At 35.6% G+C, this 19,847-nt stretch overlaps 1 protein-coding gene across 1 annotated transcript in view; it reads left to right on the top strand.

The window, feature by feature from the left end:
- Positions 1-2,481: 2,481 nt before the first annotated feature.
- LOC148939593 (uncharacterized) overlaps positions 2,482-19,847 on the top strand; it is a 43,774-nt gene continuing 26,408 nt past the window's right edge. The window contains exons 1-2 of the transcript XR_016143539.1: positions 2,482-2,538; positions 18,755-18,984. The gene's annotated coding sequence lies outside the window, so the exon portion shown is untranslated. The remainder of the gene's footprint in view (positions 2,539-18,754; positions 18,985-19,847) is intronic.

Here is a 19,847-nt window from a genome sequence, read left to right as displayed (position 1 = left end):
CCAAGATTAGCAAGTTTGTTTAAAATGATTTGGTGGTTCACTTTGTCATATGCGCCTTCAAAATCTAGAACAGCTGCAACTAAGATATTAGTTTTTGAGAAAGGTTCATTGGTTCCATTTTCTAGCAAAATGAAAGAATATGCTGAGGCATGGTTTCCTGAAACCAGTTTGAGTGTGAGGGGTCAGATTATTTTTTTCAACAAACCAGAGGAGGCTGTGATAGATCATTTTCTCCATTATTTTCCCCATCATAGGAGTAATCATTATGGGCCTATAAGACTCAGGGTTATCTTTTGGTTTATTTTTCCTTAGGATTGGTAGGAGGGACGAACATTTCCATATATTGGGGAACCTAGAAGATGCCCAAGCGTGATTATAACAATTTAGCAGTTCTTGTTTGTATGAAGGTGTGAGATTCTTTATCCATGTAGGGTGTATATTGTCATAGCTGCTGCTAGTTTTGGTCCTAATATGATGTATTGCATTATTCAATTCCTGGATTGAAAATAGGTGGGTTATGTACTCGTATCCTGGGCGTGGTTGGTAACTTGGCTTCATAGGAATTGGGGATAGTTTGCTTTGATTTCTGATGTTAGCTTATTAACAAAAAGAGCTGCAAGTAGGTTAGCCTTTCCATTATCATTGTCATAATGGGTTTTTTTATGTATAAGATCATACAGGAGTGCGTTGGGGGAAGTCTTTTTCCCACATATATGACTTATGACTTTACGTATAAATGGCTCGTGTATTTCTCTGGTGAGACTATTAGCGAAATTATTCCTGTATTCATATTTAACATCTATTATAGTCTTTTTTAGATTAGATTCTGCTTGTAATTTTTTTTATATATTTAGTAGGTAATGGTTTTTTATGAACTCTGTTCAAGCTGCCTTTTTTATCCTCCATTTATTTAGGCATTCATATGTCCACCATGGTTTATGAATTTGTTTAGGGAATGTTTTCTTAAGTGTTGTCCTGGGAATAGCATGATTAGCTGTATTTATTAGTAAAGATGTCAAGGCTTCAGTATGTGTGTCAACTGTTGTGTTAGAAATGCATGAACTTTGGGTGAAACTTGTAATTTCATCATTTAGCTTATTTTGGAACATAGACCAATTTGCTTTAGTGTTGATATATTTGGAGGTATGAGATAAAGTTTCAGCAGGTTCATTTAGGAAGCAAACTATAGCAAAGTGGTCAGTACATAGACTATCAATTTTGTTTATGTAAATTTTATGTCAATTTTATTTATGTAAATAATACTTTGACTTATTATGCATCTTATACAGCACTTTTACGCGGTCGGTGATTATTTTCGGCTTTATATGGCCCGCTGATGTCAATACTATTTGTTAATATAAATCGGTGAACCAACAAACATAAAAATTTAATAAAAATTCATAGACAATCTGTCAATAAAGCAAATGTGTTTAAAGTTTGGTGCAACAAATTAAATCTTACAGAGACAAAATCCATATAAAATTACGATCAAGTGAATAGCGTAATACCCGGGGCTATTGGAATAGAGCTTGGTTCAGGAATGAAATTGAGCATCCTGTGGTGGGTATGTGGTGGGTATGGGGGGGGGGGATATGCACTGTAGCAATAGTGGTGAATCTGGCTGAAAAGCTGAATGTGTACGATATTCAACTTCGCCCTCCCAAAAACTTGCTTACGCTGTACTACTGTCGTCTGCAGAAGCTCATTGCTGACATTTTTAGTAAAAACCAAGCACCAGAACTTATTTTCATCATTGTTTAATTTGAGTTTAATATTTATAATATATTGTGTAATGTTTACAAATTCTCCGAGTAGCGTGTTTGTTAAATAGTTACTGGCTATTAGAATAGAGCTTGGTTCAAGAATCAGATTGAGCATCCTGTGATGGGCATGGAGGTTAAGAAAAGTGGTGGGGGGATATGCACTGCAGCATTAGTGGTGAATCTGGCTGAAAAGCTGAATGTGTACGATATTTAGCTTCGCCCACCCGAAAACTTGCTTACGCTGTACTACTGTCGTCTGCAGAAGCTCATTGCTGACAATTTTAGTAACAACCAAGCACCAGCACTTATTTTTATCATTGTTTAATGTGAGTTTGATATTTATAATATATTGTGTAATGTTTATAAATTCTCCGAGTAGCGTGTTTGTTAAATAGTTACTTTTTTTCTATACCACTTGAATAGCCTCTACTTTAATAGCACCCCCTCTTGCACCCCAATAAAAATACTGTAGCTATGCCACTGGTTATAAATTAGTGCATCTAACTGAGCCAGGAATCAGCTCTTTGAATGTAATTCTTAAGCTGTCCTGCCATTTTGACATGGATGTCAAAATTCTAGGCTTGTCACGCTCTTTAGGTTACAAAAGTATGGCTTGTCGCACTTCTCAGGTCGAAAAGAACTGTTTCGACTAATCACATCTGTTTCTTATAACTGGTAACGCTGTCTTTTTGGAAGAACTGATAAGTTATCTGTTTGACTTCTTCATGGTTTATTTATAAAGGAGTATAATGTCTTTCCTATAACATTTTCATCTGTTAGACTTTATTTATGTTTGTTGTATAGTAGTAGGTGTATGAGGTATAAAAAGTCATCTGTTTGACTTTATTCATAATGCTTTATAGTACAGTGATATATTAAAAAGGCATCTGAATGACTTTATTTATGCTGCTCTAAGTAAAAAATATATAAACCCAAAAAGTCATATGTAAGACTTTATCCATGTTTGCTCAATAATATTATGAGGTATAAAAGTCATCTGTAAGACTTTATTTATGTTTGGTCTATAGTAGTATAGCCTAGGCCTAAGGTATAAAAAGTCATCTGTATGACTTTATTCATAATGCTTTATAGTAGAATAATATATTAAATTGTCATCTGTATAACTTTTTGATGTTTTCTCTACTAGGCTATGTTTATGTCAGGTAATATAATTTTTTCTGTATGACATTTTAGTGGGGATCATATATTAATAAGACAACTAAAATGTCTTCTGTTTAACTTTATTCATACTCCTCTATAATAAGTTAATATTTTAAAACTCATACAGATGACTTAACACCAATCTCCATGTTTAAAGGAACCACAATAATGTCTTTTGCTTGACTTTATAGTACTTTCTATATAAGAGTAAATGACAATATTTGTTGCTTAGAGCATAAAGAACCAATGACTTTAATAGTAAAACGTTGCTCACCCGTTCTGCCATATAGAACAATGATGAGAGAACTTTGATGATCTAGGCTACTCATCATTGTTCCCAGACCCCTTGTCAGAGCAGAATGATGAAAGACGTTTGCCCAAAAACAACCAAAGATGTAAGATCTTTGTTCAAAGATTTCACTTTTAAGCATTTTCTGACAAAATATGTAAGATCTTAGCACATTGATGAGGTGAAAAACACTCTTAGAATAGGCTAATAGGCTAATCATTTTTGTTGGAAATGAATTTGACCCCCCACCCCTATATATAGTAATTCAGGGTATATATTTGCACATTAGGGGGGTGGGGGTAAATTTTAAACTTAACTCCCATTTACATCAGAATTTTTTTTTTCATATATGGAATAATTTCTGATGGAGGGTCAAATTCCCTCCAGACAGTTCCATTTTTGCTGAGAATCCCCCTTCTCTGTAAAATTGTTTGCAGACAATTAGGGTAAAAAACCAGTATCCAATTGAGCAAAATTATGTAAAACTAAAACCCTCACATCTTGTTACCAAAGAGGAATTGAGAAGAATTGGGTATATTAATGAATAGCTAAAAGTCTAGGCTATGCATCAATATGGTTATTATTCAGGTTATTTAAGATCAACCACTTGAAACTATTGGTTTATTGACTTACCTGCAGGAACCTCTTTTTGAAAATACCAATTATCCTATTTTGATGTATATATCCTTTTAGTGTTTCAGTTTTATTCATATATTAACAGAAAGCTGATTTTCTTCTGATTCTAGAAATGTAACTTTTATTGCTTGATATTCATTCTATAAATCACAAATATTTAAATATAATTTTTCTTTTCAATTGCTTTTCAAAACAGAGACCATATTTTCAATTTATGCTCACAAATCATTGGTGAAAATTTGACCAAGAAGGTAGGGTTCTTGTTGCTGCCCTCACATTGTTTAATGTTGCAGTAAAAAGGGGTGGTCCAAATACCCATTGATATTTTTCCGGAATGCCAAAGAAAAGTGTCTTTCCCAAAAAGAGGTCTTTTACCCTAAGCCTAAAAATTCTCCTTTGTATTCTTTTATTTGAATAAGACTAATCTCTAATCAGTATCTTTAACACTTCAGAAAACCCCCCTTCCATGAAAATTATTTCCCAGAAAATGAAACACATGGAAAAAAGCCTCTGGATAGTTCTTTCTGTGAACTTGGGGAAGTCTAGGGCCTAGGCTAGGCAATTTAAATCTTCTGGGATGGATTTTGGCCTTCAAGCTTTATTTATATCTGGAGCTTTTTGAGGCTCCTAAAATCTCAAGTTGAGATTACTTATAAGGCAAAAATAAAACAAAGAAAATGGTAAAAGCTTACATTTTTGTTGCCCATTCAGTACTGTTTTAAGATATAATAATCATTACTCTCACTATTGTATCCCAGCTCCCCTCCATACTAGGGTCAGATATAAGGAAAACTTTGGTGGCTAACCACTTCTAAATCAGTTATCAGTTAAGGTCTAGAAATTGACCTCTTTAGAGAGAGACTGGTAAATTTTTAACTAATCATATTATTGACTTATGAATAAAGTGAATATATCACTTGATACCTTTTTTTATGCTCTTTGTCGTTGTTTTTTTAGTTGACGTTTGAGCAAATCAACCACTTGTATACATGCAATCCTCTATTAAATCTTGGGCCCTAAATGGAGCCATGTCACTTTGAATCACACAAATATATGTTTGGCACAGGCCACATCAACACTTAACTATTATGGGGTTGTACAGAGTGTTCTTATTTAAAACACTGACACCTTTTTACAAATCACATTCTGCTATGGTCAAGTAACATATCTAAATAAAAAAAAAAACAATTAAAATACAAATATTATAGAATGTTATGCAGATTACAATTTTTTATATACTTAGTCAATAAGGATATAGCCTTTCTATGGGCCCACTTAGAGGACTTAGCATGACCAAGGATTGCTCTTATTGTAAATGCACTGAAATACTTTAAAATTAAACTTCTAAATACATTTCTTTGTACATTATATTTCCTACACTTCATTAGGATATGTCTAACATCATCATACTCATTACAAATATCACAGTACGGAGATTCAGCTCTGCCCCACTTATGCAAAACTGAATGGGTTTTGGCATGACCTGTCCTCAATCTGAAAATGGTAGCAGCAACAAATCTAATATCATGTACTAGTCCATCAGGTGGTGGCCTATAATCATAAAGCTCTAAAATTGAGTTTATACAAATTCTAATGTACTCATTTCTCTCCCTATTGCATAATACATTATAAATGCATGTTATATATTCACTTTGTGTGGGTTTTACAAATACACTCTGGCCATTTAAAATACCCCACTTAGCTATATTATCAGCAGATTCATTTCCAGCAATTCCAACATGTGCTGGGACCCATACCAAACCATATCATTCCCCATACATTCTAATGACCTAACAATTTGATGAATACTATAAACTATCTCATGACTAGGGTCATGTTCATTCATCAGGTACTTAAGGGCTAATGCAGATTCAGAACAAATCATCCAACTCTGCGCGTGTCCATCTGACTTTATAAAATCTAATGTTTTATACAATGCTATCATCTCAATTGAAAAAATAGATAGGCTACTTGGTAACTTGAAACTATATGAAATTGACATACTGGGAATCACTACTGCGCAACCAGCACCCTTTTCTGACTTGGATCCATCAGTAAAAATTTGTATATGGTCTCTTAAATGGTCAGTCTGTCTAAGCCAGTCCTGTTTTAAAGTCATATTACCCTCATTACCACGGTCAGTCATAGGGAAGTACACATTATCCTTTATTTCACATGGTCTATTTAAAACACTATCCTCAAAGGCAATCTTATTAATTGGTGTTATATTTGGGCACTCACTAGAAAGTAAATTAGTTTATCTATAGAAAACAGGAATATTCCTGGTCTTAAATCTAATATCTCTATTGTAATTTCTTATAGAAATACTTCACAAGTAACTTAGCATGTCATAATGTAAGGGTATTCACCCCCAACTCAATCATCATTGCAGGAACAGGGGTACTATTTAGGCAGCCTAAGGATTGCCTAAGAGCACTATGATAAGCTATGTCTAACTTTTTTAAATTCTTCTTGCTAGTATCACCATATATAAAGCTACCATAATCAAACTTACTAATAATAACAGCCTTTATAATTTTACTAAGGCACTTATAAGAAGCGCCCCTTTTTCCTAGGCACATTACATTTATAAGGTTTAACCTACTCCTTATATTGCCAAGCAAATACTCTATATGTCTCAACCAAGTCATTTTACTATCCAAAATTAGGCCTACGTAACAAAAAGAATCATCCACCCTAATAACCTGATTTTGAAGATTCACCTGTGGCATTGGAGTATTATTACTTTTTCAGAAAAGCATATCAACTGTTTTCTCAGGTGATAATATCATATTATTCTCTACACCACTGTTGTATGTTATTCAATGCTTTTTGCATCACTGACTGTAAATGATGGGGTGTTTTTCCAGTTCTAACTAGTGCAATATCATCTGCATATATATATGCTTTACAGCCAAGGACAGTTGAGAGGTCCAAGTCACAGCAATAAATAATAAATAATATGGGGCTTAAAACACCTCCCTGAGGTAGTCTCATGTCAGTTTTAATCTGAAAATCTGTACTATATCCTCCAGCAGATACTCTAACCTCACAATTCCTCAAAAAGCTAGAGATCCAATTGACATACTCTATAGGAACACCAATATCCTCTACTTTTTTCAACAGCTTGTCCACATCTACTTGGTCAAATGCAGACTTCATGTCTAAGAATACAGCAAATGTATTCTTCCTGCATCTGAAGCCCTGTTTTATTTGGTTCTCAATTACTGGAAAATGATCAGAATCTACTGTGCCAGCTAGTTGGACATGATTATTTACAGCTAATGAAAAAGAAACAAGTGTTAAATCTAGAGTAGAATACTTACAATTAGTTACATTTAGCCTAGTGCCCAGATCAAATGGTGTAATAAGACATATGTTACTTTCAGGTTCCAAGATATAGTCAGCAAAGGCAAGTGATTGTTGGTCCTGTTGTGATGTACTATCCCACATTTTATTATGAAGGTTGAAAACACCTCCTATAAATTTGTCACTTTCACATAGGTCATTGATCTTTTTAAATTGACTCACATCAAAATTCACTGATGCTCTATTATAATAGTTAACAACAGATAACCATCTACTGTCATCCAGTTTGACATTCACAAATCCAACTTCATTTTTACCTGTAAGGGGCACTTGTATTTTCCTGAAGGGTGTATTCTCTCTTACCAGTGTCAGCAGACCTCCCCCTTTTTTCCCTTCTCTATCCAACTGTACAGGATGATAACCAGGAAATTTTGGTGTTTTCTTTTCATTAGTTAGTAGAGTCTCTTGGAGGAGCACCAGATCAGGTTTACCTCTCATTATTAAAGTATTTATAAGAGCAGTTTTAGTTTTTCCCATTCCTCATGTGTTTAGTTGCAGGACCTTCATGTTTTATTGATGTGCTTCCACTTCTTTAGATTTTTTCCTTTGCCTGGTGAGTTCTCTTTGTCAGGTGATGTGCGGGCTCTTTTTATCATTTTAGTCTCACACTGTTCTATATCTGTATGGTCATTGCTTGCAGAATTTTTAGTTGCCCCAGGGACAAGGTCAAGAACTTCATCTAGGACCCTAGTAAAATTTCTTACTATTCCTGTTTTTTCTGAAGTTTTGGGTAGCATATCAATCAGTGACTCACATATAGTAGTGAGAAGAGAGGCAACTGAGGTGAGTCATTTTTCTAATTTATCCACTCTAGTGCTTTGTTCCATCAAGCTAGTGTTCTGTTTTAGTTCATTAGTTTTTTCTTTAGGGACATTAAAATGGCTTGTTGAGGGAACTGTTATCTTATTAACTTGACACAGTGCTTCCTTATAAGTCATATTTTTGTGTAAGCTATTTTAAGAGCTTCTGTTCTCTCATGATAATGGAGACATTGTTTGCTGTTTGCAGTGTGTGGACCCTTGCAGTTTGCACACACTAGTGTTTGCTCTTCAGGTTTCTTATTTTTCTCAGGGAGTTCATTTAGATTATGCTTTCTAGAGCAAAGAAGGCATCTTTCACCAGCCTAGCAGTTTAAAGCTGTATGTCCAAATTTTTGGCACTTATAGCATCTCAGAGCAGGGGGTATATATTGTTTTACACTAATAAGTGCTCCCCATATTGATATTCTTTTTGGGAATTTTACTTCTTCTTGGTATTCTACTATAAGTCTATAAACACTTTCTTTATTTTCTTGCAAAGTATCTCTCTTTTCCATGAAACTGATTTCACTTACCTCTGGGTTGTTTTCTATTTCACTCTTTATTTCCTCTTTGTCAGCAAAACCCTTGGGGATAAATACTATACCTCTTTTATTTTTCACTTGTTTTGCATTTCTGATGTCTTTCTTCCAAACCAAAGAACTACATCCTCTACTTTTAGGTCATTTAGGGCTAGTAAATTTACTGCTATTTCTTCACTATTGGCTAATATTTCAATACTACCACCAGGACCTGGGCGCTGACTAATCACTTCATAACGACCCTTACACTCATGGTTTCTAAATTCCTTTGTCAAGTATCTACCTAAAAATATTCTAGCTGTCCTAGGGATGGTTGACTCTCTATTATCAATAAAACCCTTAGCTAGTATATACACAGAAGTCATTGTCATTTTAGTCTGAGTGCCTGAGCACAAGTCATGAGTCTGAGTGCCATAGCAAAAAACCCTTCCTGAACAATTTTTCAGAGTCATGTGTGGCACAGGAGGCTCCTCCTCCATCCACACCTATCAAAATTACCAGGTAGCCCAATCTATATATCCTAGAAAGATCAAAAACAACTACACTTACTACCTACTTAATATACAATAAACTTAAAAGACACTTTTTTCAACCTGACAGCAGATAATTAAATTCAAAAAATTGGTCTAAACAGTAAAAACATTCAAAAATATAAAATGCCTTTTCACCCTGATCAATCGTCTTTTCTTCCCCCAATGTTCTCTTTTATGCTCTTTACAAATATAATAAGCATTTTTGTCAGAAATGAATTTTACCCCCACCCCTATATACCAATTCAGGGTATATATTTGCACATTAGAGGGGTGGGGGTAAAGTTTAAACTTACCTCCCATTTACTTCAGAAATAAAATTTGCCTGGAAAAAATTTGCATTCTGGAAAAAACAGAGACAGGTTTTTGGACCATCCCTATTTTACTACTGCATGATGCAATGCAAGTGTAGTAAAAACATCCTCACCTTTTATCTGCCTTCTTGGCAAAAGACGTCATGAAGGAAAATTTGGGTAAATATTTACCAAATCATATTGAGTTACAACTAAAGTGAATATACCACTTTATGCCTTTTTTATGCTCTTTACAAATATAATAATCATTTTTGTTGGAATTGAATTTTACCCCCACACTCTAAATTGGTATGTATAGGGGTGGGGGCTAAAATTCATTTCTGACAAAAGTGATTATTATATTTGTAAAGAGCATAAAAAAGTCATCAAGTGGTTTATTCACTTTATTTATAACTCAGTAATATGATTTGGTAAATATTTACCAAAATTTGTAGTAAAATAAATTATTCAAGCTAATAGGAAATAAAAACAAAATACGGGTAAGTGGCAATGCAAATAAATATTGAATGTAGGTTACAACCTTTCATTACAGAAACATGGTTAAGCATGTATCTTTTTTTTGTGATTTATAAATTCAACAGTGTTTTCAAAGAAACCAACAATTGTACACAAAAAGGAATTTTCTTCTAATGAGCTAAATACAGAATTATGGTACTTTTGCACCAAAAAGCCAATATAATAGCATGCACAAGAATAACATGGACAAATTTTACTACTCTCCTCCCAACCGGAATGATTAAGTTTTTTTTAACTGAAAGTAAGGAGCAACATTATAACTTAAAACAAACAGAAAATTATTCTGTATATGAAAGGGGCTGTCCCCTCCTCAATGCCTCTCTTTATGCTAAATTTTGACTCTTTGTAGCAGCTCTACTTTTTTAAACAATAATCATTTAAGCATAAGGAGCATGCATTGAGGAGGGGACAGTCTCTTTCATACCCGGAATAATTTCTGTTCATTTTAGATTTTAATGTTGGTCCTTACTTTCAGTTAAAAACACTTGTTTTTTTTTTTATTTAATTTCTGAATGTTTTTCAACTAATGCAGGCTCAAATTTGGTCCACCATACATGAGGGGTTGCCTTGTCTTGAATACCTTGCTCTTTATGTTAAAGCTGTTAGCACTTTTAAAAAATCTTCCTATTTTAATTAAACAGCCCTGTGTTTCAGTTATATTAAACAGTCAAACTTTAGCATAAAGGGCAAGGTATTGAGGAGGTATTGAGCAAGGTATCTTTCAAATATGGAATAATTTCTATTTCTTTTTCAAATAATGCTGGTGAATCTGGCTGACTATGAAATAGACCCCTCCCCCTCACAGAAAACTCATCTGTGGAAATTTTATCCAATGTAAAGTGCACCCTCCCCCTGTCAAATTCCCTCCAGACAGCTCCATTTTTGCTGAGAATACCTCTTCTCTGTTAAATTGCTTGCAGACTACTAAGCGTAAAAAATTATCCTTTGTATTCTTTCATTTGAATAAGACTTTAATCTCTAATCAGTTTCTTGAACACTTCAGAAAAACCCCTTCCTTGAAAATTATTTCCCTGAAAATGAAACACATGGGAAAATTCCTCTGGATAGTTCCTTTGGAACATCTCTACATTATAAATTTGACAAAAAGAATGTAAGACAATTAAAAACAATTTTGTATAGTAATTCTTTTAAAACCCCTGGTGTAACATTTCCCCTAGAATATTCACACTCCAGAAATTTCCCTCCCCATAGAACATTCCACTCATAGAAAGCTATCCCAAGAACCCTCCCCCCCCCCAAAAGTAGAGTTTAGAGTTTCAGTTAGTATTGAGCTGGCTAGCTCCTTACTTACAGTTTGTCACCACAAACTGTTTGATAAGACTGGTTGTATAGGCCATAGGCCATATCTGAATTGTATACATTTGTCACCAATAAAATGTTATGTTGGATCTCCAAGTTTTTCTTGAATGTTATTGATCATTTTAGGATTATGATGGCAAGACCATATCCAGGAAGCACGATTAGGGGATTGAACCCCCACCCCTCCCCCCAAAAAGGTTTTCTCTGGTACAGAAAGGCGTATTAAAGATGCATAAATACAGTTTTGATACGTTTTTATGGTGGTCTTATTGCAACCCCCCCCCAACAGAATCCTGGATACAGCCTTGAATGGTAGTAAAACTAAATAAACAAACGCGAGTTTTTTTTATATACACATGGACAAATGTTTATACACTATAAGCCAATTAGCCAAGGCACTTACACGGAAAATTAAAATGACATGTTGATTCTAAGCTTTTCAATTGTAACTTGACATCAATGACAGTTTATGGTGTTAAGCTGACAAATTTAACAAACCAGAAGATAGAACTCATGTGATTACTGTAGCACTGAAGTGTGTATCCAAGGATTAAAATTAATTATGCAGTTTAATGAATTTTCTTCTTTTTGTTCATGAACTAATCATATATGTTGTGATTTGAAAGCAGAAGCTTGATTCTGTGTGAATCATATATATATATATATATATATATATATATATATATATATATATATATATATATATATATATATATATATATATATATATATATATATATATATATATATATATATATATATATATATATATATATATATATATATATATATATATATATATATGTATAATGGGGGGGGGGGCTGGAGAAGCAGTTTAGGTTTGGAATGGAAAATTTACCTGTTGTGGATGAGTTTATTTGGTACTTATGCATTATAACTAAACCAACACTATAGGCTGCACAATGAAACCAGACATGGAAACCTGTCAAATGGGTATACTTCCCTCGCTTCAGAACAGAGGGATCCTTCCCTCGCTTCAGAACAGAGGTAACAATACCACACAGGAAAGAATTAGGCACTAGTGAGCTACTAACACACATCTGAAAAGGTAGTTGCAGATGACTAATTAACTCGGGAGAATCGATTCTTAAATGTTCAACACAAATTCCGTCCAAATCAACAGACTTAGATTTTAGTTTGTTAATGCTTTTCACAACAGACTCAGCACTAATAGGGATAATATCTTTCTGGCGTAGTCTACGCGGAATAACTGAATCAAGCAATCTACAAAACCTGGAATAGACTGCATAATTTACTGTACTGAAAATTGTCGAGTAATGACTAACCCATGAATCACCAGGAATTAAACTGGACGAAACAGTCGGGTTTAGCTTACTAGAATTCAACAGTTCACTCCATTGCCGAGGACTTTTTGGAAATTCCTTACCCTTATATCGGACGCTTCGCAAGTAAGATTTGAATTCAGATTTAGTTTTTTTTTTTTTTTTAATATTAAATACATTACCCGAAGTGGGGCGGCCACACGCATTCCATATCCGAAGCCACGTTTTTGCCCGATTTTTAACTGAGGGTCCTCTTTCCATAAAGAACTTCTAGTTTTCGAACGAATACGTGAAACAGGGACAGCTATGGCCTCGGCTTGTTTAAGGCAGGCAACAATCTGAGAATAGTAAGAATTAAGTTGTGATCGAGCATTAGGCGAGAGGACACTGGTACAAAGTAAATGGTAAGGAACTGTCACAGATGAGAGCAGAGCTGCCAAAGCACAGATATATGATGTCCAGTTAGCTTTATTCCATTCACGCTTATTATACCATTTCATGCCCCATTCAGAAGATTCACACTGATTCGAGCCAGAAGAATGCAAAATAGAGACTGTGAAAAAGAAGGGAAGGTGATCATAATCTCTTTCTTCACTATGAAGATCGACACTCCATCATATCATACCAGCCGAGCATAAACAGCGGTCTATATTAAACACACATCCACTATTATGAATATACGAAAACTCTGCACTCTTAGCTTCTATCTGATATCCATCTGGCAAAAACTGAAGCACAAGATCAGACCGAGTTGACTCTCTATTTATGTTACAACTCAGGTCTCCCACTATGATCCACTTAAAGCTATGTCTTTCACTATTCCGAAAGAAATTCTTCAGAGAAGACACAATTTTTGTGAATTTATTAAGTGACAAAACTGTCTTTTTTATCATGAGGTAGGTAAGTATTGATAATCACTAGATCTGCAATTCGAAGGGCAATAAAATTATCACAAGAGTGTAGCCTATGCAATGGGGAGAAAAGCACGAAAGTATACTACTCATAATACATGCAAGCCCTCCGAAAAGTCTGCCCCCTGTACATCTGGCACTGATTGTATAAACTCCATGTGCATCGCTTCTTTTTAGTGAGCTGTCGCTTACAGCCGGCAAAAAGATGTTCCTGCAGTAACACGATGTCAAAATTGTTCATTTTCTGATTTATTGAATAATCTTTGTCTTTGGTGACATTTAGGTTGAAGGAACACACAGAAAACGTTACTGTTCCAGTCATTTCTTGTTCGAGGCACGCTTAGCTATGGCATTGCGGATTACGCGGCATTTTAGACTGAATGCAACATGGCCTTCACCACATAGCCCACACTTCAGTTCAGCCAAGCATGGTGTATCATCTGTCGATAAATACATACCGCTGCAGCGGGAAGAGCGGGGAGGGCTGGTGCAATTGGCCTTCACATGATCAGGTGATTGACAATTATAACAGCAACGGGAAGGACGGAGGCACTCAAATAGTCGGAAAATTTCATATTCTACCTTAAGTCCGAGACGAAGTGCATTTGAAAGTCCAACAGCATCGTAGAAGAATATCTAAACAGTCAAGGACTGCCCAATGCGCTTAGTGTCTACAACTCTTTCACGCCCCACGAGCAAACTGACATCATAATCTAGCGGTACGCCTTTAACTATTCCAGCGAGTTTTTGCTCTTGAAGTTTTGCATCGCACTTCAGAACATTTGGTACCGCATCACAAAAGCCCTTTGCAGCAACTGGGTCAATCTGCACTAAAAGTTTATTGCCCGACGGATTGATAGAATGAATGGCTTGGTGTCACTTGATTTGGTCAATGGCATCGCGACGTTTCACAGGATTGTCAAGCTCGGGAGAAATTCCAGAGATTACTACAGTAGTAGTGGATGTGTTTACATTTGTCTTAAACGAGGCACTGGGCAAGGAGGGAAAATTCAGATCATAAGATGTCACTTTTTCGTTTATCTGTTTAAGGGCTCGGTCGAGGGAGCAAATCTTGCTGACTAACCTGGAGTAAGCTACAGTAGGGATAACCGGGACTTCAGTAGGTGAGAGAAAATGACAAAATTGGCAGCAGGTTATTATCAGAGTCACATTGACGCAACAAGTTCAAAATATCTTTCAAATTTCTCCGCGAAACTAGGTCACCCTTCCGCTGTGGAACAGATTTATTCGGATCTGCTATTCCCCAAAACTCCGCTTTGGCGTCTTTAATGACTTTATCATCAAAAAATTACAGTGCATGAGTAATTATCGTCACATCATCGATTCCTTCACGAAAATTTGATTGGAGAAAATTCAGAACAGGCAAATATGCATATTCCACTAACATCTTGCTCACGTTACAGCAATAATAACTGCAATGCCAATTCAAGGTCAAAAAGAGTCCATAGATATAGGCCTCGACTTGTCAATATCCAAACAATTAATCCTTATGCGCAATGCGAAAGTATAATCTTTCCTGGAAAACAACTTCACCGTCCAAGTGCAGAATGATATTTTTCAGGTGGTTTCAATGTGAGAGAAGTAAGTGAAGTGTTGGAAGCTGTCTACCTTGTCCCCGCAATTTAAGGGGAAAGTCCAGCGGGTACGACGGCTCTCACTAACAACCCTCCCCCCTCTTCTGCTTAATTTTCTTTCCCCACATCAATCTCAGCGTAATTGCCTACGAATATTGCTTGCCTAGTTTGATCTTAATTGTGAACTTTTATAATTTTGAAGGTCACTGAATTAATTAAGTTCTTGTTAGTGAAGTAATAAGTCTAAAAACAGATGCTTACACTCCAAAGACTGACAATGAAAATGTACTGTCCCAAGGGAATTTGATATAGACAGCAAAACGATAATCTGATTGTGTAAATAAATCCAAACTGAAAGTCCACAGGGGAAAATCACAGCTTTAGCAGGGTTATATCCGAAAAAAATTTGGTGTTAACACAACGAAGTCTGAATCAATACACTATTTAATTAGTTCAAAACTAATTTATAGCTATTTACTCAAAATACATGTTATTGTGGTTTTTAGTGACGACATTTTCACAAATTAATGACCCTGCTTAAATATGGGGCCCATGGTGGTACAAAGACCTGTGCAGACACACAGGTCACATGTGCCTAGCACATCTGCTTACTGTGGACATACCCCACAAGACCGTCACTAGCTTTCGTGGTACCCAGGGAAGAATGAAATTCAGTGCCCTCCTCCCATCTAAAATATAGGTAAAAAAAACAAAATTAAAAATTTGGTCAAGGTGAAAATAAACCTGAATTACTGTCCCTGCTCAGATAAGGGACCCATGGTATTGTAAGGCCATGTACAGACCACCAGGTCACTTGTGCCCAGCATTTGTTGTAAATGTTGATTGACGTTGTATCCTCCCCTTCATTTGGTTGATAACTTTGGCCATCTACCCTGGAAAATGTACTTTTATACATGCTTGTTAGCACATCATCCGGCCTGCTCCCTCAGCTCCTCTAAGTTGTCAACTCAAGTCTTTTGTCATTGCAAATTTGCTCTTGCTTCCATTGAGCATTCCTCTGCCCCTAGTCTGCTTACTATATTGACCTTAAATTGCCTTTGTTCACGACCTTTGTAAAAATACGCTTGTTATCAGCATGTCGGTTAAATCTATCTATTTCCTTTTCTGTTGTTGTTGTTTTTTTTTTGTTTTTTTTTTTTTTTATTAAAGAGTGACATTAAAACTTTAAAGAACTAGTACTGTTCCGTGTAAGACATGCAATTCTCTCAGTAAGTTTATTTGTATATTAATAAACTAATAATATCAAGTGTTTAATCTTGAATAATTGCTGACTGGATTATTCAATTCCTCAGGCTAAGTTCATAGCTGCGTAAGTTTATAAGTTACGTGCTAAGTTTATACGCTAAGTAAATACATAACTGGAAACAAGAAATCTTATTATAAGATATGTTAATCATTTTAAATCTATTGGCTTCCTCAGAATTTTCAATCAGTATCACCTTTTCCCTATTTGGGACAAAAGTGTAGTTTGGTGCCACAAAAAGTTAGAAAACGCTATTGAGGTGCAATCTTTTTGCCTAACTTAGGCATACTTAGAAGGACACTAGAACTTTGGTTTTCTATTCAGATGAGCCTTCTCAGTGGCGGATCCAGGGGAGGGGCGAGGGGGCGCATGCCCCCCTAATGTAGTCTAAATTAGAGAAATTTAATTAGTTAACGCAAGTTTGTGTTAAACAAAATTGCTCCTAACACAAATTTATCAGATAAACCTATTTTATGCCCCCCCCCCTCCCTTAAAAAATCCTGGATCTGCCTCTGAGCCTTCTCTTGATTTTCTAGGACCAGTGATTTATTGCAATAGGCTCTGGGATAAAATAAAGACAAATACATACTCTTCTAAATTTTTCAAGTCTTTTATCATTGCAAATTTGCTCTTGCTTCCATTGAGCATTCCTCTGCCCCTGGTCTGCTTACTATATTGACCTTAAATTGCCTTTGCTCACAACCTTTGCAAAAATACGCTTGTTATCAGGATGTCTGATAAATCTATCTATTTCCTTTTTTGTTGTTGTTGCTGTTTGTTTTGTTTTTTTTTTATTAAAGAGTGACATTAAAACTTTAAAGAACTAGTACTGTTCCGTATAAGACATGCAATTTCTCTCAGTAAGTTTATTAGTATGTTAATAAACTAATAATATCAAGTGTTTAATCTTGAATAATTGCTGACTGGACAATTCAATTCCTCAGGCTAAGTTCATAGCTACGCAAGTTTATAAGTTACGTGCTAAGTTTATACGCTAAGTAAATACGTAACCAGAATAAGAAATATTATTATATGATATGTTAATCATTTTAAATCCATTGGCTTCCTCAGAATTTTCAATCGGTATCACCTTTTCCCTATTTGGGACAAAAGTGTAGTTTGGTGCCACAAAAAGTTAGAAAACGCTATTGAGGTGCAATCTTTTTGCCTAACTTGGGCATAGTTAGGAGGACACTAGAATTTTGGTTTTCTATCCAGATGAGCCTTCTCAGTGGCGGATCCAGGGGAGGGGCGAGGGGGCGCACACCCCCCTAACGTAGTCTAAATTAGTGAAATGTAATTAAATAACGCAAGTTTGCGTTAAATAAACTTGCTCCTAACACAAATTTATCAGATAAACCTATTTTATGCCCTCCCCGCCCTAAAAAATCCTGGATCTGCCCCTGAGCCTTCTCTTGATTTTCTAGGACCAGTGGTTTATTGCGATAGGCTCTGGGATAAAAATAAAGACAAATACATACTCTTATAAATTTTCTTCTCAAAAAGTCAAGAAAAATAATGCAAAATTTGGTAATATGGTAGATGAGAACTTAAAATTCTCCAATCAAGGTTCTCTGATGTGCTGAATAAAATGTTTTTTTTTTTGTTTTGTTTTTCATTAATCTTATGTACTTAGTGACGTTTTCCCTTTTCCAGTAAATCAAGCAAATTTTATGAGGATTATTATTTTTGACATGTAACCTTAAACTTAATGACTTTTATATATTAGCGTTGACATAAAAGTAGATCTTTTGTGTATATATTTCAATCAAAACTTATTTTTATTAGAGCTTTGGTTACTATCAAGTGGCGTTAACATGCGTATCTAGCTAAAATGCCATGTCTAGACCCGTGTCTGACCAAAAATCAATGTTTAGGTCACTTCCATTCAGAGTAACAATTAGCCTCGGTAGCATTGTTTCTGGTCAACAACATTGTTTATTAAACTAACAGTTTGTAAACAGAAAACAAACCATTTTTTCAAACTGAGATTTTGGTGGTCCATGATGTGAAAAAAATCATTCAAATATAATAAGCAGTTTTCTTGTTCCCATTGCAGGCTTTTTAAAAACCCTGTATTATAAACTAAAGGGTAAACATTGTAGTGCAAATTTATTTGTAGAGCTGGAGAAGGGTTTCCTGAAAACACTAAGCCAAGTAATTAATGGGTCGAGAAATTTTCAAAACCCTGCCCAAACTAAAAAAAGATCTTAGTCCCCCCTTCCCTCCCTAAACAAGAATTGTTGGCTTGGTTGAGTATGTTACGGACACTACTTCTTTCCGAAACTTTGAATTTCTTAGTGTTATGCTACTGTAAAAGGGTATACAATTTAGTGTAAAACGCCTTTACTGCACATAATTTATCTAATTAACTTAAAGACACTGTCTTTTTTTGTTTCAATTTGGTCTTTATAGCAGAAACTTATTCTTTTCTTTTTTTCAGTATGAATACTTTGCAAAAGGAGCAAGCTGTGGCAGAGAAAGCAAGCTGTGGCAGAGCTTTGGCGCCAAGGCCAAACTGTTAAAGCAACATCCATCAAATATGGGATCCCCAAGTCAATATTATACAATGCTTTTCGCCTGGCACACCGGGAGGCTCTGAACACAGGGCCTCATCCAGCGCTGGGAGCAGAAATCAAAGCAGCTCTAATAAATTTCATTCATTCAAGCCAGGTAAGGGGGTTTCCAATAACTACATTGAACTTACAGAAGACTGCCACTTGGCTTTCTAATACGGGTGGTACTGATGTATCAGTCAGATTTTCGAATAGCGGTTTCCCAAGCGGAATGTGGGCTTGGCGGTTAAAAAAAAGGCACAGTCAGACTATTTCTGAAAGAGCCGTCGAAATAATCCATGCTGGTGCTACCGCCGTGAGTGAGACCAATCTAAGGAATTGGCATGCAAATGCCAAATTGCAATTGGAAGGGGTACTTCCCCAAGAACTGTTTGATAACCCGAGTTGGTGGTTTAACTTAGACAAAACCATGTTATATTTTAGCCCTAATGCCGCCAAAAAAAAACAGAGTACTTGCTAAAAAAGGTAGCCAAGTTGTCTACCTTAAGGCAAATAACGAAAAAAGGGGGGTCACACTCCTCCATTGTGTTAATGCAAAAGGGGAGTATCCACGACCCCTCATTCTATTTAAATGCAAAACAAAAAACTCTGCTTTAGCAAACTCTGTACCGCAACAGTTGGCAGTAGACTTCACCGACTCAGATTGGATGCAGGCTTCATCCTTACTACGGTATATCCGGGATATATTTGTGCCATGGTTACAAGAAAAGGGCTTAAACAACGACTAAGTCATCGTAACTTTTGAATGGACATAGGTCCCATGTAAATTATGAATTGTCCCGATTCTGTTTAGAGAATAAAATTGAACTGTTGTGCTTCTTTCCAAATGCAACCCATATACTACAACCAGCTGACGTTGGTATTTTTGGTCCCTTGAAAGGGTTATGGAAACACCATATTAGTGAATATAAGGCTGGTATTTACGACGAGAATGGGATTGCACTATTGGAAAGAGTCGGT

This window comes from Artemia sp. Qi Xiang Cuo, chromosome 21 (assembly GCF_049724085.1).
Source record: "Artemia sp. Qi Xiang Cuo chromosome 21, ASM4972408v1, whole genome shotgun sequence".
NCBI classification, from domain to species: domain Eukaryota; kingdom Metazoa; phylum Arthropoda; class Branchiopoda; order Anostraca; family Artemiidae; genus Artemia; species Artemia sp. Qi Xiang Cuo.
This window is presented reverse-complemented; position numbering and strand designations above follow the sequence as displayed.